At 35.7% G+C, this 26,602-nt stretch overlaps 1 long non-coding RNA gene across 1 annotated transcript; it reads left to right on the top strand.

The window, feature by feature from the left end:
• Positions 1-1,915: 1,915 nt before the first annotated feature.
• LOC135297940 (uncharacterized) lies at positions 1,916-11,386 on the top strand. The gene is made up of 6 exons (XR_010359879.1): positions 1,916-2,220; positions 3,271-3,427; positions 4,897-5,068; positions 7,914-8,001; positions 10,153-10,250; positions 10,614-11,386. It is a non-coding gene; the product is annotated as an uncharacterized LOC135297940 (long non-coding RNA).
• The last annotated feature ends 15,216 nt before the right edge of the window (positions 11,387-26,602 follow it).

Here is a 26,602-nt window from a genome sequence, read left to right as displayed (position 1 = left end):
TCTATATGTTCCTTGTAGCACAGAGCACAGAACTGGACACAGCACTCCAGATGTGAAGGTGAAGAGAATGCTGTCTAAACGTACAATTTCAGGTTTTCACATAGCAGTAAGAATAGAGTCACCACTAAAGTGGCATATCAGCATGCTTTGCACATGCTGTATATGCACCAATTTGTATAATTAGAACTGACCTTACTTTTGACTACCCTTTTTTAGTTTTCAGAACTGACTACCTTTAACTACAATTTTTTTTGTCTATCTGTTAATGTCAATGTGTTATAACATGGTTCGTATAGAATGAACTCTCTTAAAATAGTACAAGACACTTTTACACAATAGTGCTTTGCATCCATAATATATTACAAACCCACTGATTTCACTGACACCTTCATCAGTTCCACTAATTAGCTTGTTTCTATGTATATTGATTCTTTTAATTGACTTTAGCAGAATTCTACAAACTCATTTAATGTCTTAATAGACCATATATTTAATAACTCAGTAATTTATTCAAACTGTTAGCCATTGCTCTTTGACATTATTGCCTATTATGTACTTCACATAACAAATTCTCTTTACTTGTAATCAAATGGCAAAGGTATTCTGGCAGTCTGGTCCAAATATTAAACATTTATGTCAACTAGATTAACTTTTATAATCTCTGCTGGCATGGTATTTACACATTGTGTAGATTAATGGCTCTCACTTCTACATCTGTAGATCTCTGAAGTTCCTTCACAATCAAATTTATTAGGCTTTACCTAATTGAAGATTACTGTTATATACAGCTGTTCATGGCATCAAGCTGTGAAAACTCCCCCAGTCAAAAAAGAGGATGGTCTTTGTTTGTCCAGGACTGGTATGATTTAGCTGAATGATGTGATTGGTATATATGAACTAAATCCACAACTTTATGAAAGTACTTTATAAAGTTGAAATGTACTGCCATAACAAAACACAAAGCACTTCTTTCTTGAATTTACTGCAACACTTAGATGCCAGAGCATCTACCAGTGATGACATCTCATTGGCAAAGATACAAGAAGACAAAGACCATTACAGAGGTCAATGAAAATAATTTTAGGGACAAAATTTTTTATTTAATTCCCGCAATGTTCCTTTCTTCAATAGTAAGGATTAAACAAGGTAGGAGAAAACACATTTTTCCCAGCACGTGTGTTTTATTATCCCATTCCATCTAATATTAGTTCCTTATATGCTCTCCCAAAGTTATTCACATCTAATCAAAGAAAATATTACTATACTTCTAGTCATTAACATAGCAAAGCAGAAATATGAGAGATCAATTTTCTTTTATTTGCCACAGCCTAAAAGAACACACATATGAACTTTTGTCATAGTTATCTTGAAGAATTATCTCATTTTTTTGACCACCTGCAACCTGATTACTGGGTTACTGTTTCATTATTCTTTAATGAATTGTAATTGCTACAAAATTAATCTCTGTGATCACCCATGTAGGTCAAGTTGTGTTTAATATTGGCCAATATTAGAAGCTATGCCCTATTTCTCTTTAGTACTGCCTTGTTTTATCACTCTAGTGCTATCCCTTGTTGGAAGGCCCTTTTTCATATTAAGGAACATGTAGATACAAGGAGTACCATGCTCCTCACAACAACTGTCCTTCTGGCACAGTAGTCCTTCCCTGCCAGGGGCCATAGGGGTTATCACTCAGGGATAACCTTGCCAGCACCTAAGCTCTATTCCTGTCTTATTTCTCCAACAGTCATTTTTAGATTCCTCACAAAATATTTTGATACCTGACTTTTCTATGTTTCTCTATGAAAATATTTTGTTCACATACTGGCTTTTCTTACTCTTTCTCCTTTCTCACTTTTTTCCATATTCTTTTTTCTACCTGTTTTAAATCCTTTCCATTTTTCTTTAATCTTTCCAGGTTTAGACTTCAGAACTGGATGAAATAGTTGTAGTGATGTAATCAAAAAAAGGCATACCGCTTATTTCTTCCTGATGTTCTCCTGTTCTCCTAAAGATCCTGTGCACACTAGCAACATACAGAGATTCCCTGTTCAGCCAATAATCTATTACTACCCCTCAGATATCCTTTTGCAATGGAATGACATGTCAACCTTCATTCATTTGTGGCCAAGTCTATTCTTCTTCTGGAACATTCATCTATGGTATTCTATACCTCAGTGGAATGCAGGCTAAACTGGATTTTATATCTGAGGTTTACAGGTTTGTAGCATATTTATATGTTACTTCTCTCTAAAGACTTTTAAAATTTATTTATACTCAGTAATTTCTTCATATTTGAAGTTAAACTGGTTAAAAGCAATTGTCTTTTACAAGCTACACTGTCATATTATTGTTCCAAAATTAGTTAATCCCGATTTCTGTTCTGCAGCACACCACCCTGAGACAGCATAAATTTACCTTGTCTTCAAGACTCAGTGATCTTTGCATTTGTTTCACTGAATTTTCAGTTTTCTATAAAAGACAGGTATTTCCTAGAATTCTGACCAGTTCAAAGAATGGATGAACTCTTAACTGATAACTCTTTTATTTACTGGTAATCAATAGCTCTGTTAATGAAGGTTGAGGCTATGTATACTGATTTCTTAACTAAGCTGTTTTAAAAGTAGGACAGACAAATGTGATAAGATAGCTGAAGGAAATGCAGAAACTCCGGATAAAATTAGTTATGACTGGATATTTTTTACTTTCTTAGACTATTAAGATTCCTCTTGCTGATGAACATTAATGAAATCTCTTGTCATTTCCAGTTTGTAATCTGCATGATTTGTATTATTTAGGTGTTATCTTCCCCCTGTTTTCCTCTTACCTACTGTGTTATTTTCAAATGCCCTATCTCCAAAACTAAACTCCTGCACAATATCTCATTGCCTCTGCCCATTTTCTATCACTTCCCAATTGCTCTTTTTCACTTTGCCAGAGAATCTTTCTGCATTCCACACTTGGCACTAGTGACTTGTGCTTGTCAGTTTTCTACACAGTTTCCCTTTAATTGCTGTTCCCATTAGCAGGAAGGCAATAGAGCAGAATATGTTCAGAGATGTTCAAAGTTCTGAAAAAAAAAAGATCCAGCATATTTTGCAAGGGTTTAAGGTAGTAATGCAAGAGCCTGTATTGGTATCTCCAACTGCAGAAATTTGTCCCTAGCACGTTACCCTTGCAACCTAGACTTGTTTTGAAATAGCCTTGTGGGGTGAGATAAACAGGACGGTTACTCTTCTTTCTTAATGATTTTTTTTTTGGTGGCTGTAGGTGTGAGAAATACTGGAAAGTAAGCAGAATATGAAGAAGAAATGGTCAACCTCCAGGAGCCAAAGGACTCTTTTCACAGTTCTTCAGTGTCTCCCCAAGCTACAGATTGGATAGAGAGGATGGCAGAGGCAATGGCAGGATCAACTGCCCTCACTGGGTAGGTGAGACATGTCACTGCACTTTCCCTTCTGTGACCAGCTGGGCATTCTCTACTATGGCTTTATTTTAGCTTTGACACCAGAAATTTTTCCTTTCTGCTGTTAAACCATGGTATCATATGCTTTACTATTGCATAATGTTCTGGTTTGTCCTAATGGAGAAAGGGGAAGGACGGAATCACTGGAAAGATCATTCTGAGTAAATTTGCCCTTAGCATCCCATAAAAGACATGAATAGCAACTGCAAGCTACTTCTCTGACAAAGTTTTTATCCACCTGCCTTCATGGCTTACAAAGAAGTATACATCTCTAACCCCTAGATTTTTGGTTAACAAAAACAAGGAAATATTGTCTTGCTTATGATATCTATCACACATTCCTCTTTCCTGAGGATAGTAAGATCTGACATAGCACCTCTGCAAATAGGACCAATATAAATCAATATTTGGTAATCTTATAGCATGTTAGTGCTTGTATATACTGCTTATCCCAGGCAATACTTCTTTCATTAATCAGCTGCTCTTCCTTTCCATCATTTATGTGCTCTTTACAGCATGCCTGTATGATGCAGTGAAGGTTTTCCCTCTCAGATGAAAGTAATTACACTGATATATGAAACATATAATAATGTGCAAGCGAAGCTCAAGTATCAAGGATGTCATTTCTGCCTAAACTGATCCCTAATTCTGCTCAGATTCTATAGATAGTTGAAAAATGCTAAGTGATGTGCTGAACTTAAGCAGCATTACTTACATCTGGCTTCTTTCTGTCACCAACTTCACAGTATCATAAGCCATCACAAACTCACCTGTCACACAGTACTAGCTGAACTGCTAATCAGGTGCAAGAAATACTGAAGGAAGAGCAATACAATTTTAATTGCACAGCCTGCTCTGGCTTTAGCAGTGGAATGTCTGTGTTGAGAGAGTACTTATTATACCATATCACATTTCAATTTAAAAGAAATGTTGTTTGAGGCTGTTAAGATATTAATAGTCTTGTCAACAAGCTTTTTTGAAAGAAAAAAATTAATTTCTGAATATCTCTGTTTGACAAATGCAGAGAAAGTGACAAATGTGAAAAAACATCAAAGGTCTTACTATGTTGTGTAATATCAGTCTCTTGTATCCCTATTCATGTTTGGTCTTTAACTGCAGTCCTTTTTGGTACATGTTCACTGCTTCATAGATCATATAGATATTATTATCATCATTTCACTGAAATATTTTTAAAAGGATCCACAGTTTCATACCACAAGTGAATTACAGTAATATATAAAAACTTCCCAGAGAAACAGTTTCCTTGATAATATTGCCCAAGCCAAACACAGGGACAATGCCTCTTATGAAAGCTGTGTAGCCATATGTCACTGCTGTCCTTGCTGCCTATATTCTCCAACTCCTTTTCCACTTTTGTTTATTTTTCTCCACTATATTTCACTTAATTTCTAATCTCACTCATTTTTCAGAATTGTAGAGCACAAGAGAGCCCTTATCAGCAATGTTTCACTGTAGGAGAGCTCAGAGACATTGGAAAGCAGGTGCCAGGGGCAAAGAGGTACACATGGATCAAAAAAGGGGCCAGAAGACTGCCAGCACAGGGCCCAAAACCCTACCTCTCACACAGAAAGGGTATCCCAGGTATTAAAATGGAAATGATGCACAGTCTATCTGGTAGATCTCCCATGGGTCTCACATTCACTGCAGGCACCATCTGCAACATCATGGAAGTGATAAGAAAGATGCTTCAACTACTTAGTTTGTCTTCAGTTGTTTTCTGTGCAGGGTGAGACTTAAAAAATTTCTTCTTATTAACAGAATTCAAATTTAAGCAGTTTTTCGTCTTTCAACTTAGCCCAAAAACCAATCAAAATGAAATAACAGCTAAGATTTTGTCATTACAGAGAACTTTTAATCCTGTCTTCAGAAAAAAAATCTTTTAAATTCTCACAGCAACAATAAAGTTAATTTTGATGTCGGCACTACCTTTTTCAATAGCAGCTGATTCTTTTTTCTTTAAAAAGTGATGAAAAAAAACGTCATGCATCCCATCATAGGAAGTCCACAGAGATATGTTCCTGTCCACACTTCTTCACTAATTTTATTTTAATTATTCTATTGAAGATATAATACTAATGGACTTGAAATGACAGTGGACATTCCTCAAATTCAAAGGATGAATATTACATTTGCACTCAATAGAAAAAAAATTATGCATTTTACTTGGCTTGCAACAGAGAGACATTTAAGCCAAGAAGGAGATTTTCCTCATTGCCAAAATCCAGGCCACTAGCTTTGGCACATTTTTATCCATTTTACTCACAATTTTTATCCAATTTGCAATATTATTGTATGTGGTGTGCAAGCAGGACTATATAATATTATGTATTATCTGCTATGAAAATAGTGAAAAATTCTTTGAACAGCATTAGAAGTGTAGCATGTCCTTGTTTCTGCATGATGAGAATATATTTTTGGGACTGTAGCACACAACAGGTTTTGAAAGTTAAAAGAAAGATTCTTCCTATCTTTCTCTGAAAGTATTCCTGTTGAACTGTCAGGAAAGATTACTGTCCAGAAAAGAGCAGCTGTGTGATTTATTCTCTGCAGATATAGCATAATATTTGGCTATTAAAAAAAGACAGAGATTCTGGAGATGGAGCATTAACTTTGCTTTAAACATGTTTTGGCATTCCTTTATCTTCTGCAAGCTTATTTTTCCTGGGGAAAAAAAAAAAAGAAAGAGAGCTGAACATTCTTAGACTTTTTTAAATCATAACAAACAATTATAAAAATGAAAGAATATTAGTAATTTAATCAAGGCCTGATATAAAATAAATAAATTGGTTTAAACATTTTAGATAAAAATATATTCCAGTTTATATGGCATGTCATGAAAGTTATTGGAGTGTATTATCATGCAAGGATAGTTCATCTCTTGTATCAAATGAAATTTGGACCTTTTCTGGCAATGAAGTTCACAATGAAAATATTTTAATGTATTCACTATGTGGCTTGAAATCATTCGTAGACTCTACTTTGATTTCAAAGCTCCTAAATATGAATAATCAGGGGTTTTTATTAGGCTTGTTTTACATTTTCCTTTAAAGATAGTAATAAAAAATGAATCATACAGCAGGGTATCAGCCATGTTACTGAGAAATATAATTTATAAGAAGTTGTAACACTTCTAATTAAAATAAATTTTCATTTTAAAGGTCATATAGCATACCTAATACCCTTTCAAAACAATCTAGACTACTTATTTAAATGGAATTCTTTACTTTGAAAACTGTGAAAAGAGATTTGAGATTAAATTCCAGCAAATAATTTTCAATACAATTTCTAAATTTCCACACTTGATAAAGTGTTCTTCACACAAAGATGCAGGATTTCCCTGCATTTCATATTATGTCTGGCTCCTCACAGGTTTTAGGAGCCAGACATAATACGAAATACTGAACATTGAACATTGAAGAGCTGCCAAAAGAATTAATGGATTTTTGGAAAAAGTGGGGTGAAAATTCTCATGATCTCAGTTAAATCTAACTCAGCTGAAAAGCTGGCAGCAGAATGGAAAATTAGGTGTTTTCTCAAAGTCCCACAGTAAGCCAAAAGAAGTCACTAGAACTCCATAGCCCTGCACTAAATCTAGGTGCTTAATTAATAACAAAATTTGATCTTTATTCCTAAGTATATCTTCCTCCTTTGCACTAAAATCAACTTGAATAAAAGACTAGGAGGTACATGTTTAAATTACTGACTCTCTTTCTCAGTTAAATAAAGCATGTAATTTGGACAGTCAACATTTACTAAAAGTTTCACTGTGCAGTCACGCCTAAAATGACACAGCTCTTTGAGTTTCATTTTCTATCCACAGTAAAGCATAACTGTCATTATAAAATTCAAGTTTTTTGCATTGGAAAAACCTTTAAACATTGTTCAGCCATAGCCTGAATATTATGAGCTGGTGACTGCTGATGAGCTTTAATGCTATCCAGGGTACTCTAAGTTCACTTTATTGCTCTGCATTTGTTAGTATTCAAATGCAAATCTATCTACTATTTTAAACCTTTTATTCATCCCCTGTATTCTACCAGTTTTCAAGAAAACAAAACAAAATGAAAATCCCACAATTAATTCTAGTTCACTATGTTGCTTATGCAAACATGAAATGAGAATTTGTGGAAAGTTTTTTCACCATGTATTCAGCAAGGTCTTACACTTTAAGAATTTAGATAACCTGGACAACTATCCAGAATCTGTAGTTCTCATATCTGATCTTCAGGAGTCTTCATCATTATCAAAAGCTTTTCTATTTTTTTTTCTTTGCAACTTGTATGATTACAAGTCATATAATATTTCTTTAGCCATAATAATGTTTTATAGTCATGTTTCATTATATATTGTATTTTCCTAAATCATAAAATATTTGAACATAAAACAAGTTATTCTTTGTCATAATTTTTTTTAAAATTTGTCTCAGATATTCTACAGGAACAGAACCTTATAGAAACTTCAACTGTCCTCCACAACTCCTGTCCACACTCTAAGCTCTTCAATCCCAGAAAAAGGTAAGTGCATCTGTTTTACATTGTCTCTTGCCCTTCAAATTCCTGTTGCTGTACAAAAAGCTCTATTAGCTCTCCAACTAATCTGTTTGCATCCACACATATATGCACTTACAGTAACCCCTCACTTTGCACTGCCATACACGGGACCATACAGCATCCCCACAGATGTTGCTACTCCAAGATGGTCACCGGAAAGACACAAATCCCAACACAGGGGTAAAACCATGATTCTGAATGCTCTTCTCCTCTCAGAGTTCAGGAAGTCATGACAGGGATCAGATACACACTTTAGCCAGGCATTAATATCAACAAACTTTGGCTCTGAAACATGAATATTATTGGACAAATTCATTAAATAAACCCCAAAAACGTAGAGTTCAGCCTCTCTGTTTTAGGAATCTCTAACCCCTGTGTGAATGGATGCTATAAAATATTTTTTTCTGTGGTGTGGTGTGTTAACCCCAGCTGGTAACTCAGCCCCAATCCAGCTGGTAACTCAGCCTCAATCTGCTCTATCCTCACCATAGTGGGATGGGGGAGAGAATCAGAAAAGCAAATGTGACAAAACTCATGGGTCAAGATAAAGACAGTGCAATAAGTTAAGTGGAAGCCATGTGTGCACGTAAAGTAAAACAAGGAATTAATATGCTGCTTTCCCATGGGCAGGCAGGTCCTCAGCCAAGCCCAGGAAAACAAGGCTCTATCACATGAAGTGGTGACTCAGAAAACAAATCCCAACACTCTGAACATTCCCCATCTTCTTCTCTCTCATCTTTGGGATATCCCTTTAATACTGAAGTTGCTACAGCAGGTGCACTATACTAGATAATGACAGATAAAAAATGTCTCAAATGTGTTTTAGCAAAGCTCTTGGACCTATGCTTTACATTACTAAAGACATATGTAAGAAACTAACACATAAAGTATGAAATACTTTACATACTTTATAAAATACATACATAAAGTATGAAATTCAGCTCTGGAGAATATTTTTTTAACCTATATATGTTTGATATTTTTTCATTATCTATACAATTTAATATCTATACAATCAGTGGTGCTGTACTACAACAGAAACAAAAAAAGGTTGTTTTATCAGTAAGTATAATACAAGACATATGTCTGATTTTACTGTGCAGGATGGTCTGGTTTGGATCTAAATAACATACCTTTTTCTACATTTTTCTCTGAAAATGAGGCAGTTGAAACCATCAAACCATAATTTGCTCTGTACTTTTAGTAATTTTCCTTTGGCAAGCCTAAATTGAATTTCATGACATTATTCCCCAACCAAAAGTAAATTTTTCATGCTCCATTTTAGCAGAGAAAAAAAAATTAAAATCTCACAACCAACCAACCAACAAACCGACCAACCAAAATGGGGAAAAGATGCTGAGAAAAGATAGTTAAAAAATAGTTAAAAAATTATATAGCAGTTATTTTCTGCATCTTATACACCCCTTTAAAGGGGACTAATCTCTGTTTTCTTGATCTATCTGATAAGTAGGAAGATACTGTTATAATTTTACATATTTATTCTCAAAGTTTATAGCAAAACCACGGGCTTGCTATCTTTCAGAAGAATAAGTTAAGAGTAGATTTTCAGACAAGATAAGATGCAGTTCAAATTCAACAAATGATTTGTTCAAAGGCTCCAAGATTGCACTGAATTGTGTTAAACTGTCTTTATGAATATGCGTTTTACTCTGATCCTAGGGAAAAAAAAAAGTGAATGCTATCAAATAACAAAACTGGAATTTTACTATTCATATTTTTTTCAAAATTTCATTAAGATCTCATCTATATAATCTATGGTAATTCTTTGCTTATAAAATTTTTAATTTGACCATTATTTCAACTGAAAATACTAATCACATTTAAATTATGGAAGGTTTTGAAGGACAGTGACAAGTAAAATATGTATATATATAAAGAAAACCAAAAATCTGAAAATTGTAAAGTCATCTGTCTTATATCTGACATTATTTCTATTATTATCTACACTGTGTCTAGTACCTAGTTCTTGGCTATATCAAGAAATATTATTCCTGTCTCTGTTTGTGCTCCATCCTCATTTTCCTCTGAAAATACATAAATAAAGCATCAGTTCAGCAAATCTAGTGTTCTTTTATCCTTTCTATCACTTTTCAGCTACAATTTCAGTGCAGCAATTTTCATTTTATCTTCAGTCTCCCGTAAACATATTTGCAGAATAATTTACTATAAGCTGAGAAGCATTCTGAAATTCAGTAAGTGTATTTTTGTTTCCCTGATTATCCTTTTAGTATTTTCTGATCAGTTTTATGTCTGCTTAGCAGACAGCTTGGAGTTTGAAAATCTTGCATTAATATTTTATTCTGAGGTCAAAAAGCTCTGCTACCCTGGATTCAGGATTTGAACTCAACTCTTTCAATCTATTACTCTCAGGGGGAAGAACAGCAGTGTTATGCTCAAATATAAAAAAAAAAAATCATATATAAGTTTTAAAGTATCACCTATTTGTATGTGTAAGCATTCATGTAGCTGTTATCATCTCAGTATTTATCTGCTTCCTAACCCTTTAAAGAGAGCAACATATCTAGCAGAATTTCTCTTTTGTCTCTCTCCTGAAGAAGACACAGCTGGATGTCCATGACAGGAAGTTACAAAGGGAAAATCAGCAAAAGAAATAAGTGCTGGTTTTATTAGAGTACATGTGAAAATTTAAGTGATTCTTTTTTGCCGCATCAGTGGGCATCAATTCTTGTCCAAAATGAAAGCTCGGTTCTTAGAAGATCATGAGCCTCCCAGGACTGGCTGACCTCTCCAGCTGTGCCAGCAAATAGAGCTGAATGGAAACAGGAGTGATCTCTGAAGTTGTGAGGGACTGGTCCATGAAGAGTTCAATCTTTGAACTGCATTTTGCAGATATACACTTTTCCTTCCTTGTTACAATCATTCCATTTTTGGAAGTGGTGCTATTTTTTGATCCAGCAATTCGAGAATAGCTCTGAAGAATCATTCTATGTAGTCCAGGAATTCACATTTCAAGGAAAAAAAAAAAGCAATCTACCTCCCACCACCCAAGCCAAAACTCAAATCCAACATCAAAACCCAACTCCAAAACATAACAGCAATCATGCCAAACATATCACGTTGTCAACTTTTTAATTGATCCAATGTACCAGTTAAGTTATCTTAAGGAAGACTTCCTGTGCTATAAACTTTAAATGTGGAGTTTTGAGAAGTTAAAAATTATGATAAATACCTGCAATGCAAAAAATAGTCACTGTTTATCATGGTAAACTTTCCTCATATGCCACAGTTACAACAGTTTTAACAGTATTTGCCTAAAAGTTTGGAATATTTAAGTTTCATTTTCTGTATGTAAATTGGATTGGTCAAATACAGGATGTACTAATTCACTAATATTATACAAAAGAAATATCTTACTGTTATGTACTAGATCATGTTAGTTGTTATTTATGACTAGTTATTTATTAATGAAAATGTTAATAAATCCTTAAAGGTTTACAAAGTTAAGTATAAACAAGAGTGTGTCAAAAATATGACCTATGTTTTGTTTTTGTTTTCCTTTACTATCTGCCATTTATTATTCTCTCTTTTTTAAAGAGTTCCAGTCATCTAACTAAAGAAACAATATACAATTTGATTTATGAGACATATTGCACTCACTGAGTAAATATAAATAGTTTATAAAGAACATATATCTGGAAATTTTTTGAGAAGTCATTCATTTTGTCTGTCTGAATAATGAATACATCAACCAGAAGGAGAGGGTAGTGTTGACACAGGGTCCCCGTGACGCAGGTGTAATTAGCACTGACTCCATGATGCAGAAGGCTGAACCATTGCTTTAGTCTTGTATCCTATATTAACAATATATTCTTAAGAAACCTGTAACCCCTTCCAGCCAAACTTGTCTATTCAAAGGCAATATAAATTTCTGATTTCTTTGGAAGGTTTTCTTCAATTACTTTGAATTATTATCACTCTTCCAATTATTCTGTGAATATATTCTAGAAATGCAATTAAATAATATAAATTATTTTAATGTCCTTCAGGAGGCCTTTATTATTATTATTATTAATTTCTACTTAGATTTGCCTATTATTTCAATCTAAATACAGATATATCTGCAGCTCAAAATTCTACTGCATCGAATTTGCCATTTCCTGTTTTATTTTCCTCACCCCTTCAGTAAATTCTGAAATGTGGTATTTCAAAGCCCTGATGAATTTTCAATTCAGTGTCCCTGTCATTCTAATATTAATCTCATACAGTGCTTATCTTTGAAAACATGAAAAAAAGATGAAAGAGAAAAGACATTAGAATTCTTTTTAATATATTATGCTATGCCATACCAGCATAAGGCTTACAGTTTTATTGCTGTCCTTAGTGATGAAACAGAATCATGTCTTTGACTCTCCTTGTTTCCACAGTTATCTGCCTTAGGGATTTTGTTCAATTTTATTTTTAAAAATGTTAAGCTTTCACTAATGATTTTTCAATTTCTAACCTGTTTCTGTCAACTGCAACTGCAAATCAGCTCTTAAAGGGTCCTAGTTAAGACCTGCCAAAGGTTGGTCTCTTACTGGTTTGCTGTTATGTGACCTCAATTCACCAAAACACTTGAAGTAATTACCAATGTCCTGTGTACACACAGACATAATGAACTGCCTGAGACTACATTCCTGTCTGAAGTCAGAGACCAACACCAATCCTGCACGAAATTAGGTACATTTGAAGAAATCTTCCAGAACAAGCATTCCTTTTTCAAAGGAAAATGAAAATTTCAAGAATTCCACTCTCCTTTTTATTTCCTTGGGAGAATTTTCTCAATAAAGGTACAAACTTTGCAAACTGCTGTGTGAAACTTGGTGGTAGGACTAGAGTTTGCAACTGCTTTTGCCTTTGCAGATATTCTGTTCTTGACATATACAGGGCATTTTTTTACTTGAATCATTACAGAAAATTATATTTTTGGCTTTTTCTGCATCAATGGAATGCAAACTTTTCAGAAATTCACAAAGCCTTACATCTTTGGGCAATTTATGGCAAGTCAAAGTAGCCAGTATGCAGAAACTGGTTTCCACTCGTATGTTGATGTTGTTTAACGAATATGTGATGAGGTTTCCCTGCCTGTTGCTTTTATTATTCATGTTGTGGTGGTACTGTGCAACTCTTGACAGAAAAAAGGCCCTCCTGCACCAGGAATATATTCTGGAGCCATGCTCATGTCCCTGAAAGAGCCAAAAAACCAAAACACAGATATCCACCTCCTTGAGTTTGCAGACTGGAAAGCATTGACCTCTGCAGGCAGTTTGCACCTCCAAAGAAGGTGCCTCTGGCATCACCACTAAGTTTGTAGATGAGAGAAGATTCCTGATGATGTATGATTATGATGTTGTTACTTCAGTCACACAGATTCTTTACTAAGCCATTTAAAACAAATTATAAACTAACAATTCAAAAAGACATTAGTTTTCAGTCTAGAATTAGGGTTTCTGCCATCAATAGAATGCTTATATCACTCAACATGTGAGTTTTACCGTATCTTCCACATTTTACAATAAAAATTTTGTGATTAAGTGGATTTCAATACGTTGTAGCATTAGCAGAGGATCAGGAAATATCTTGAAGAAAAAATGCATTTTTAATTTGTTTATCAAAGGAATTTGACTCAATGTGGATACTCAGTTTAGGAATACAAAATCACAGAATCATGGAATGGTTGAGATTGGAAGGGGCCTCCAGAGGTCAGCTTGTCCCCAGCAGCTGCCACTTTGTACCAGCAATTATTCCACCTCCATATTTTTGCCTTTATCTAAAAGTGCAACACAAAGTTCTCTTGTGACCACCTTTTATGAATAGTTCTTTCTTTTCTAACAAAATTATATAATACCTCAAACAGCCAAAAGGGAGGGACCTGCCTCCACGGACAGGGTCTGCAGTGTGACATGGGAAAGCTCATGCTGCACAGATGCCCAATACAGATGCCCAATACAGATCCCCAATATAGATGCCCAGCATTTAAGTAGCATAAGATTGACTTGCTTTTTGTATTCCTCTTCTTACACTGTCTCAGTAAAGTCATAAACTTGCTTTTGTTATTGGGCCTTTGTTATTGAGAATCATTAGGAACCCTGCACTAGCATGCTCACTCTCTCTCTTTCTCTCTCTCTCTCCCCTTCTCCCCATCTCCCCCCTCCCTCATCCCCCACCACCACCCCAGTATAGAACAGTGGCATGATATCTAATCAGTGCAAATCACATAGGCACTAAAATTAGTAGGCAACATTTGTTTGTTTCATCAAGTTCTTGTATTAAGGCAGAACAAATATTATATTGAAGTGCCACAATATTTTTCAAGCACTCAGAATGAGGGAATTTTGAGTACCTTTCCCTCTTCTCTCTGCTCCTGAAAAACATTTCCAAGGTGCAGATTTCTTAGCATTATGTGTAGCATCTAGGTACATTATGCAACCATCTATCTAAAGGTTAGAGGAAGAATATACTTACAACCCAGCATCCAGGCTCCGTGAAGTTCTATATATGGTACTTAGTTTAACATAGAAATTTTATTCCATGGCATAATTAGACTGCTGCTGTTACTCAGTTCAAAGTAGCACTTAAATAATTGTGATGACATCTGCTAAGTGCATCTTGAGAGAGTCCTTTATAATTAATTACTCATTTTCATGAATCATGCATCCACCCAAAGTATACCTGTTACCAGCAAGATGGTGGTAATGGAAATTTGATATAATTTTTTGTAATGCATTGCAGGCTTGAGATTTTAGTCCATTTTTGGTGGACATTATATGAGAGTTATTTCATTTATATACCCTAACAGCCATGATTCCTGGGCTGTATCTATAACTGATAAATCATTGACTGTTTAGACACCAGCAATAGGCTCCAGTTACCAGAGATGCCCAGGCTGCAAAGCTGTAGCCCTTCTTTTCTGAGAAAAGGAGGACTTCTGTGTTAAATCGCTACTGAATATATGTGACGAAGGACAAGACTTACAGTACACTTTGCTTGTGTGCTTCTAATATGGTTTCAAATATCATATTATTTTCAAATATCATATAGTACAATGTGCATATATACTTTTGCCTATTTATTTTTGGTTTCTTGTTTCTAAGAAGAATTTCTGCTAATCCATGGATGTATAAACCTTGTTTTATAAGGAATATAATGTTTGTTTAATCATGCTATAAGGATGGAGTTTTTTCCAGATAGAGGAATGTTTTCCAACAATTATTAGGAGCACACTATAATTGAGCAGTAGTATTTTATGTACAAGGTTATCGTATATAAACAACATTTTTAGACATATGTATCATCAAAAACATTAGCATAAGTTTCCACCTAAGGGGTAGCAATAGGAGAAATGCTTGCTGTGGCAGACTGACTAATGGCTGTTTGGTGAGGAAACACTGTTAAGAGGAATGTAGGTCTCCCATACTTCTTTCTTATCCTCCAGTCTACTTTTTTTTTTAAACTTAGCCTTCCAGAACAGCCTACTTTTTACTTTTTGTCATGTTGGATGCAAGTGGACTAACCAGGAAAAGTGCTGTTCTGGGGTTTCTACCCCAGAATACTTAGTTATTGAGAAGGAATCTGAAAGACTATTTTGCTTTCTTAATTTATAGGCAGAGTGATTTCTGAACGGCAAATTTCATAGTATCTCTGGCTGACAAAGGCCAGGAACCTAAATTAAAAATATAAAATAAAAAACTTTAAAGCAGTTGCATTTATTGTAATGCAACTATAAATAAATATCTGTGCAATTAGTGGTATCTTACTTTGGTCCTCCTCTAATGGGAGAATATAGAGCAAAACAGGTAGGTATTTATTTGGAGTTTGTAGCAATATGACAGGGGACAATGGACACAAGCTGCAATGAGGGAAATTTTCACTGGACTTATTTTCACCCCCAGTGTGTTTAAGCATTGTCACAGATGGTCCAGAAGTTTCGTAGGATCTCCACCTTTGCGGACAACGAAAGCTCATCAGGATGAGACCCTGACCAACCTGCTCTGCCTTCTCTTCAAGCAGGAGGTTTTATTAGATAATATCCAAAGGTTCCTTACAAACTAAATTATGCAATGATGTTGTTAACTACTCCCTGTCGTTTTTCTTCACCATGAATAAGTTTGGGATGTGATTCATTCAGCTTTCCTAAAAGTCTACATAGTCTGACATAGTCTGACAAATCAATTTCAATTTAAATGACTACCCTGGAAAACGTGAATGTTATGACAAGTCTTAAAATGTGCTTTGTAAGGACCTTGCCTTGGTACTTAATGTGGTAAAGTTTTCAGTATTTTAAAAGTACAGTAGAAGTTATTTCTAGTATTTTAATTAACATATCTTAAAGACCTCAATATAAATACTCTTTTACTCTATAACAATTAATGATATTTATATAGATCTAGTACAGATTCTCTGCTTCTAAAATTTTGTTTTAAATGAACTCAAATTATCTGGAAATGTTGCTCATTTTGGGGCTATGTTGCAGAACACAGAAGATTTAATGCCATGCCCAGAAAAGTTATAATTGAACTGTACTGGTTTCAGTAAAAGGAATAGTAGCCAAATTTTGCATTCTCCCTTCCTATAATTCAATTTATGTCCATTCTCTTACTGTCTTGCAAATATCATCAGTAGATAAGACAAGTTTATCAGCAAATCATAAGCAACTTTTGAAAGCAAGTACAAGTGTTATTTTTGGCATTGGCCAGTAATGACACCTAGACTCCAACTCCCTTTCAGCCAAGTGACTATATGAAGATGTAAGTACTCCATGGCACCTCACCTACATCCAGATGAATGGGCCTGGAAAGTATATATTTTTCAAGAAGAAACTTCAGTTTCTCTACCTTTGCTTCTGTTCTGAGGCAAGTGGTCCATCAGTATTTTTTTTTGAGTCACATATCTTTCTCTTTTCTCCTTACTACACCTCTTGTATAAAGTGGCAGGAGCTAGATCACAGAATAGTTAGAGTTAGAAGGGTGATTATCCAGTCCAACCTAAAGTCAAGGCAGGGTCACCTGGAGAAGGGGACATAGAAATGCATCCAGGTGTGTTTTGAATGCCTCTGGAGAGGGAGATCCATGTCTTCCCTGGGCAGCTGTTCCAGTGCTCTGACACCTTCAGTGTAAAAAAGTTCTTCTCATATTGAGTTGGAACTTCTCGAGTTTTAGTTTACAGCCATTGTCCTTCATCCTGTTACTGGGAGCCACTGGAAAGAGCCTGGCACCTGCTTTGAGATATTTACAGGCATTAATGAGATCCCCTCTCAATCTTCTCTCCATACTAAACAGGCTCACATCCTGCAGCGTGTCCTCATTACAAAGATGCTCCAGACCCCTTCAGGCATATCAGCCACTCCTCCCAGTTTCATATCATCAGCAGACTTGCTGAAGGTGCATTCTTTCTCTTCATCCAAGTAGAGATAGATTATGATAGATAATGATATATAGAGATATTATGCTGATAAACAAGTCAAATAAGGCTAGACCCAGTATTGATCCCTGGGGAATGTCTCTGACTACAAACTTCCTACTGGATTTACTCCACCGATCATGGCCTTCTGAGCTCTGCCGTTCAGCCAGTTCTTGATCCACCTCACTGTCCATTCATCTAATCCACACTTCCTGAGCTTGCCTGTGGAGATGTCATGGGAGATAGAGTCAAACCCTTGCTGAAGTCAAGGTAGATTACATCTAGTGCTCTCCCCTTGTCAACCCATCCCACCATGCCATCAGAGAAGGCTAGCAGATTGTCCAAGCATGATTTCCCCTTGGTGAATTCATGCTGACTACTCCTCATGACATTCTGTTCTTCTACATACTGTGCTGATGACCTCCAGAAGGATCTGATGCATCACCTTTTCAAGAGTGGAGGTTAGGCTGACCGAACTGGAGTTTCCCAGGTCCTTGTTCTTGCCCTTTTTCAAGATGGGGATAAGACTGGTCTTCCTCCAGTCATCAAGCACCTCCACTGTTAAACTTTTTCAAAGATGATGGAGAAAGCACCTCCCCTGTTACACTTTTTCAAAGATGATGGAGAGTGGCTTAGTAAAAACATCTTCCTCAGCACCTGTGTGGGTGCATCCCAACAGGACCCATGGATTTATGGGTGTAAAGTCCGTCTAGCTAATCTCGAATCCAATCCTCTACAAAAAAAGGGAAACTTCGACAATCTATATTGTACAAAAGAAAATTCTTTAACTAATAAAAACTGAAACAACTTCTATGACAAAAATTTTAGCAAGAGTGGTCAGTGCTACAGAGCAGCCTCAATAGGTGGAAAGACCATTAGTAATATGTGGAAAGACCATCATTGAAACAGATTTCTGAACCAAGAAAAAGGCCCTAAATCTGGGGTACAATGAAAATAGAGAAAACGTAAAAGATTAAGAAAAAACTCTTTTTTTTTTTATTTTTTTTTTTTAGCACAAGAAGCATGTGACAGTTATCAAAAAGGTCATGGAGTAAGTTTAAAATATTCAATAGGCATTAAGTTTCCTTACTTGTTTCTTTTTTTCAAGTAGGGCATGACTAAATTGCAGAACTCCTTCACAGAATCTCACCCAAAATTATATGTGCTGTTTAAGGGGATGGGACACTCATATAAGATGGGATTCAGTCATGTCTGTGAAGGATAATGGGCCAGAGAAACCTTTAGATTACTAATTTTCTAAAACACAATTTGTTCAAAGACAGGAAGTTTTATTGAGTTCTAGATATTACATAGTTCTTATACTCTTTCTCTAAATATCTGCTGCTGACCAGATCTGAGGTGGTATAAAAAGTATTCTGTATGGGTGTTTGACCTACCTGTACACATCAAAGGCTGTAGCTAGAGAATACAGCTGGAGAATGTAGCCGGAGAAAGCCTGAACCACAGGAATTTTACTTCCATGCTGCAGATGCATACCCTAAATTTGTAGCCCCTGGAACCAATAAAACCAGTTATTTTCCTCAATTTTTGTTAGAATAAAATATATATTTCCATGAACAGCAGAACTACTGATGTTTGGTTTCCTTTAGAGTTGTACCTCCTGGTCAACTTTGAACTTAGAAAAAATATTGGACATTTGTGGCATTATGACACATCAGATCATTGATATCTAACTGTTGTTCAATTATGTAGAAGTTCAGTAGTAGTTTTTTTCCTTATTCCATTGTTAGTTTGTTCTTTTTCATTATTATTATGCTGTGACAGTCCTTTTAACATCCTCTGCCCTTGCTCACTGTAATAATCTGTAGCAACTGCTCAGTGACACATATCTAACTTTCTTTTTCCTTTGTTCACAACTACTACCTGGATATCTATCTCTCCAACACCTGGATATCAAACATTCTGAAACAATTCTACTCAAATAAAACAGAAATTGTGATCCCATCACACTTAAGACAAAATAATTCAATATTAAATTATAGCCATGTAAAACAGATTTGTATGTTCAGTTTCAATGACTTGAATTCTGCTTTTAAATGATTCTCAACATTTAGTAATTTATGTATTTTTGACTAGATCAATCTAATATGTATAAGCAATACTGGCAGTGAGTCTGTCACCATTTGTTTTCAGAATTAGCACACCACTGAGACAAATATAGGAGTACCCTAAATTTCAGCTATATGCTTTCCCTCATCAAAGACTCAGAAATGTTTAATTCTATTTTATGAAAAGCTGAACAACATACAGGATAAGGAAAGGAAAAATAATTAGTCTTATTTTCATGTGCTCCCAGGCAGATTTGGCTCAGAGATTTTTGGTTCTTCAGGGATGTGATTTCTGAAGTTTTTTCCTGCCTGAACCAAGACGATTCTATCAATTTATGAGAATTTACATTTTATAAATGTAACTTATTTTACTCTAATATTGAAACCCAAAAGAGATAAGATTGCCTGACAGTTAAATGTCTTGCTGAAATAACTGCTTTTGGTAGAAGTTTCTTCTGCTTATTCTAGCAGCCGTATTGGTGAATAAATGCTCAGCTGGCACTAAATGTACAAAAGACAAGAAAATATTGTGAACAAAATTCTCTTTCAGTGACAATCTCTTTCAGTGCTAAGTAAATGACCTTTAATAGCCAATTTTCCTCAGCTGTACTATGTCTTTGTTTATTTTATTTGAGTCTTTGTGGTCTCCTGCTGGTACAAATGAGATCTTCCCAGATATTGGAATCACTATGACACTGCATTTTAGGTACTTCCTGTAGTAAAGTGCAGTTGTGAAAACAGCAGTGAAAATTATCTTATTTTAGCCTGGGTCCATGTAGCTCTGTGTGAAGACCAGCTTAGATCTCAAAGTAAGAACAACAATTTTACTCGGAAGAATAAATTTAGGACCTTTGGAGAGCTTGCAGAGCAATTGTTATAGTACTAATCATTCAAGACCCATGAATCCCAGCTAATGAATCAATTTGTGTCAGACCCACAGTGAGGCTCAGCTGGCAGCGATGTGTCCCCTCACTTCTCAGCTGCTCTCACTGGAGAAGAAAACAGACACATGACTGCCTTCCTATGTGCTCTGACCAGCTGAGGTACAGCCTCGTGTGGGTCTTTAGTCAGCACAGTCAGGGCTCATGCTCACCCCTTTCCTGTGATCCATGAAGGAAGGAGATTTCAGAGGAAAAAGACAAGAGCTGCAGCTACCCTTGCCCAGCCAAACTCCTTCCTCCTCCAGCTTGGCATTGATAGTACCCCCTTTATTCCTTCCATTTCCTCCTTCAACTCCGGTGCTACACAATGAAATAATTATTCTTCAGACAAAATTGTAAAAACTTTACATCTGAGGCTGTGAGATGAGCAGTGTGAATACACCATGAGATAGACAGCATTTCCACACTTCAGAAATGAGTGAAGACCTCTCCACCCCACATCCTTCCAATATAACTTCACTGCTGCCATCCTGACAGCAGCTGAGCAGGTCAAGGCAGGGGATTCTCTGAGCACTTCGAGGTACCTGAAAGGATGAGACAAGGTCAAGCCTTCATTTATTTCCCCAGGCCTTTTTGCTCCTTTGCTATTAGCCTTCCATCATCTTATCTTTGCAGTACTCAAGAACACACATGAAAATTAATCTATTAAAAATGTATATAAGCCTGTAAAAACTTATTATATTGAATGATCACTGGAGAAATGGCAGCAATAGACACTGTATTTTACCATGGATTCTTACAGCCAAACGATTGTCTGTATGGACACAATGCAACTTTGTTTATGTTTTTCACACTTAGTCTATAGTTTCAGGTACAGTTTCATATGTAAACTCTGAGACTCATAACAAGAGGTGCTGAAAAAATTGTTAAAAAATAGTGCAATTTTTAATTTATATTCTAGAATATTTAAAAATTTTGTATTAAATTGGTTCTTGAGGAGTGATCGCAGTCCACAAAAGAAGAGAAATTTTATAAGATTTAAGAATCAAATCCTTTTTCAAGTCTGAAGTTGAATGAGAGCCTTGTTTTATTAATTAAATTTAACCTTCTTTTATTAATTAAATAATTCCATAACAGGCAACTATATTTAACTACTGTTGCCATCACTGACATATTTGCGAATTAATTATTTCAGTAAGAAATAAAAACTGCTTTAGATTAGTTTAGCTGGTCAGGCCAGCAAAACTTGTGAAAAGCCAGAACTGATGAAAACTGCTGGGATCTTGAAAAAGGAGAGTCCGGTCAGTAATTCCTTGCAATTCATTCTGCCCTGAATGAATTATGTGGATAAGGAGAAGCCGTCTCTGACTGTCTCATTCCTTATCCTTATGAACTTGGGACCAAACGCAGCGGGTGAAGCCTGTTGTGGTTTTTGACCTGTCCCTCACAGATTTTTGAATCATTAAATATTCTTCTGCTCGCAGAAGAAACTTAGATGACTGCTTTTCTTAGTACAAGTTTGTTATGCAATCTGATTTGTTGTTTAGGATTTCTTATTCAGACTTCAGTTTTGCTCATTCCTACCCCTTCACCAACCAGGGATCCATCTAATTAATCCTTGCTTTGACTGAGGTGCTGTAGTCATTTTGCCTGTGCTTCTTGCCAAGATGAGAAAGAGGACTTCAATAAATAATGAGACACAAAGTTATCTATTTATTCCAAAAGTGTCACCAAAATTAAGCAATATTGGCAGGAATACAATAGGGCATTTAAGTATACATTCTTCTATACAGATGTATAGAAGAAAATCAGGCTTGCTTCTAAAAGGATGACCAAACCACCTATCAAACTTTCTTTTATGGAACATGAGAATGTCAGTCTTAGAGTGGGATCTACAATTTTATTTAATCCCCTTCAGTTGTTGTATTCATCTTATTATATTGCAAAAATTAAGAAAAAAAAGATATATAAAAAAAAGTTCAAAGGAAACTTATTGCTAATCCATAAAAACTTGTATTAAAAATGTGTGCTACCAATATGAATTTAATGTGGCAGCTTGACATGCAGCAGTGAAATGAGTCGAAGTTTAAGGTAGGCAGAGAGTGGGATGGCAGTGACAGTGGTCCGCAGGCAAGGAAAGGAATGGGCAAAGCACACAAACCAGGGTGGGAGAAATGAGAAAACAGGAATAACAGGAGAAGAAAGAAACATCTGGTGTCAGATTTAGAGGCAGAAAGATAACAAATCCCTCATTAGGAAGAAAGCATTATTTTTAGCAAGTTTTCCTATTTCTTTCTACATATTTGCTGCTTTTGTGTACTTCTTTTGCTGAAAATAAGTGTTTATAGATATTTCTTGTGTACTTTATTTTTAGAGAACTAGCAGCAGATAGGATCCTCATTACACCCTTATTTCTGAGCTGCTGCTGCAGGTTTGACTGTTCAGCTGTGAATTCTATGGTTTGAAAATTTTCTGCTTTGACACTGCTCTTTTAAAGAAAATCCCATTACTGAAAACAGAGATGCTTGCAAAAATTAGCCAAGGGCATTAAATGAAAGGAGTTGCTGCTTAATATTTTTCTATAAATAGCATAGTGTTTTTCTTCTCAAGAGACCAGCTGCTGCATCTGTTTAAGAAATATACACCTATTAGACAAAAAGCTGAATAAATAAATATAAAAATATAAATATCCATAAGTGTGTATATATATATGTGGGATATATTTAACTCACTGAAATGGAAATACGTAACATATTTCAAGATTATATCTCAAATATATTTGAAATATGTCTGTATATATATATGTTTATATTATATTAAATATATATATATTTCAAATTTGATGTTTGAAGGATTGTACTGACATTACCACAAAAGAGCTTTTAACCTGTCACACAATTGGACTTGTTAGAGAGGGAGAGTCCCCAGGGCACCCATTCAGAATCATTCTTCTAGGGCTACTTAAATTTAGGGTAGCTTTAGACTAGATACTTGGTCCACAGTTAGTTTTCTAGGAGAAACTGCTACTTAACATTTGCTGCAATGGATGAATCTAAAAATACAAATACTTTTATGCCACTGGTAGAGCACTGGCATTTTTGGAAGTTAGTTGACTTCAGAAGTTAGACACACATATCCAATGGCTGTGTTTGAAATTGTAAAGTTGTGATGTCCATTGTATGAGCAGATCCCATGAGATTTCCTCAGCACTTCCCTTTTTGCGGAACACATGATCACTAATAATGAGTTGGCATAAGGAATAAAACAGGTAGCCTAAGAGCACCATTTGTTGTGTTTCAAAAGTAGTAGTCAGCTGCCTATGTAACAGTAAATTGTTTATGTTTTACTGCAACCTCCAGGAATAATTTTTTTACATTCACTCAAATGCAGGGGCAGTTCTCCCCTAGGCAGCAGTGGGGTCCAGTACCACAGGAGCTTCCTAAACCTTAATTAAACCTTTCTGACTTTTTGCTTTTCCCCCTTGCTATATATGGACAGCCTATGTCAGCACTGACCCCAGCATCATGACACTGCAAGACAAGATGTTCACACTGACAAAAGTAGATTGTACTGCCTAGCGGGAATCCCCACCAGCTGAATATGTCTGGAGTCAAAGCTTCAGTGATATTTACCTCAGTATGATTAGAATGATATAATTTTTTTTCAATTGAAATTCCTATTTTTAGAGTTTTTAATGCCTGCTTCTGCCATTCTTAGCATGACTATATGAGATAAAACATCCAAGCTCACACTTTCTCCTGCTAAACCAGTATTGCATGTATGTACAACAGCTGCATATATCATAAATTTCTTAAAGTAGATTCAATCCTGCCATCTATAGCTTCCTCAGAAGCCTATAGCTGTTAAAGGATGGATCACAGGAGTTCTGCAAAGATATATAAAAATCTTTGGATATACCAGATTCAGCCCCAGCAAAATCAATGTTGCACAGTCATTGGCATTCCTCCTGAGCAGGCGGTTAAAGAGAAACAGACTGATGTGAACCCCTCCTCAAAGCCAGGAAAAAGCCAGACACATTAAGAGTAGAATTATTTTCTGGCTTTGAGAAAGCTAGGAAAGGGTCCAACATGTTTGCAGCTGAACTTTAGAGCTATAATCTGCACCACATCAGAAAATATTCCATGTCTCTGTGTTTCTGTACGAGTCAGGAGAGGACTGTCTACGAGACCCTAGCAGATTTTGGGTCCAGGTCACGCAACAGATCTCCCAAAGAATTTATGATTGCTTGAAAGAAGTGTGCCTCTGTCATCCCCCCTCCAAATTTCAAGGCTAAGCTTTTAATTGTTGCTTGCTAACAGCTTCAGAGGCAGAGAATGGTACTTGGCATATTTTATTTGCTAGTATTGATATAGCCAGAGGGTCTATGAAGAGTGTTGTCAGGAGCACAGCAGATTTGAGACATCATCTGAACTGCTGTGATTTTTTAGGCTCATAAGGATTCTAATACAGACTGCCAGTAATTATACGTAAGCAAATGTGAAACATGGCTTGAAAGTATTCTACTGATTTATTTCAAAATCTATATGTAGTGATTATAAACCAGAGGAAGACAATTCTAAAGTAAAACAAAATAGAAATCCAGTAATTCTGCAGAAAATTTTATAGCATTGTAAGTACATATCCCATATATCATGGTCATATTTTTAAAGGAAAGATTTTAATTGTAATTCAGCCAATGTATTATTCTCATACAAACATAAAGCTATAACAAAAGCAGCGATAGAATTACTAATTAATTACAACTTAAATTTTCTACTAGAGGAAAATAAGGTCATTAGTGAGCTCTGAACATTGTCCCTCTGGAGTAAAATAAACTGGCTTAATATTATTGGAGCTGTTTAAAGCATAAAGATACTGTATTTTCCCAAAATTAAAGAATTTTCATTTCATTGTGCTGAAGAAATAATCCCTCAAGTATTTATAATGCATAGATATGGAACAATTGGTAATTTTGTTTAATAGTGCATAGAAAATAAGGATAATGGATTTTTGAAAAGTAAGCTTAGGCAGCTTCAGGGACCTGACAAGGCTATATGTAGTCCAAGTATTTAAATGGCTGCTTAAAATCAGCTTCCTGGTTTACACAAGGTAATATCCAAAGACTTGGTCCATTGATCCTATCTCCCCATTTTAAAAGGTTGCTATTCATGTTGGTAGCTTAACTCTTTGTACGTTACAGTCCTTTCTCATTCACAAGCACCTCAAAAAAACTCCCTAACTGTGATGGTAGAGCAAAACCACAGAATGGGCAGAACCAAAGAGAGAACCTTGAAATGCTGGCATGGAAAAAAAAAAGCAGCTAAAATGTGGAAGTACTTTAGAATTCAAATACAGGACTGGGAAGGTAGATGAAATAAGACCTGGAAAAAACCCAACCATTAATTTCTTCATGAAATTGAGAAGAGTCATTGAAAGCAATTGCATAAATATATTTTCAAAAATAAATTGCTATCTTGGAGACATGCAACTACCTTCAGTTAGGTCAGAAAGAACAAGTTCTCAGATAATGCCACAGAAGTTTGCAGATCACTGCACTCCTATGAAGAATAAAGCTTTTGAAAGATCCTTCTTTAATCTCATAGAGGAAGAAAAAGTAAGAATATAAAATATTTCAGTCAGATTTTTGTGTTATTTAAACATGAGCTTTGATGAATCTTTAGGCTCTGTGTGGGATCCGATTTTAATGGGCCTCAATAGCCCAAGAGTGAAGGAGTGGCACTGGAAGCAGTTATGTAAGGTAGAAGCCAGTTCAGTTCAGTCAGACTGGATTGCATGTTCTGGCAAGGTAAAAGGCAGCATTGCACTGCAGAACAGAAAATCAGGCTCCCACACTTTGCTCCAGCAAATGCACAAAATACTAACATCTTATCCTTTTTGGCAAGAGACAAGTACCACAGCAGATGTGGAATGGAACACCATTACAATGTCTGCCTTGAACTGGAACTGCTGTAAGTGTTTGAGCTAGAGTGCCAAAGAACCAAAGCTAGGTTTTTTGCAGAGAGGAAGCAGCACAGTCCAGAACAGCCACAGGCTGCATAGAGATGGCAGCAGCAATGAAGGAAGGTTCTGATCACCAGGAATGATGCATCACCATAAATAGCACCTCTTCACAGAATTTTTTTGGAAACTTTCATGGTTGGATCTATCTCATCTAATTTTAGGCTTATGCTTGAT

The sequence above is a fragment of the Passer domesticus genome, chromosome 3, assembly GCF_036417665.1.
Source record: "Passer domesticus isolate bPasDom1 chromosome 3, bPasDom1.hap1, whole genome shotgun sequence".
Taxonomy (NCBI): domain Eukaryota; kingdom Metazoa; phylum Chordata; class Aves; order Passeriformes; family Passeridae; genus Passer; species Passer domesticus.
The sequence above is the reverse complement of the archived record's forward strand: the minus strand, read 5'-3'. Positions and strand labels throughout refer to the sequence as shown.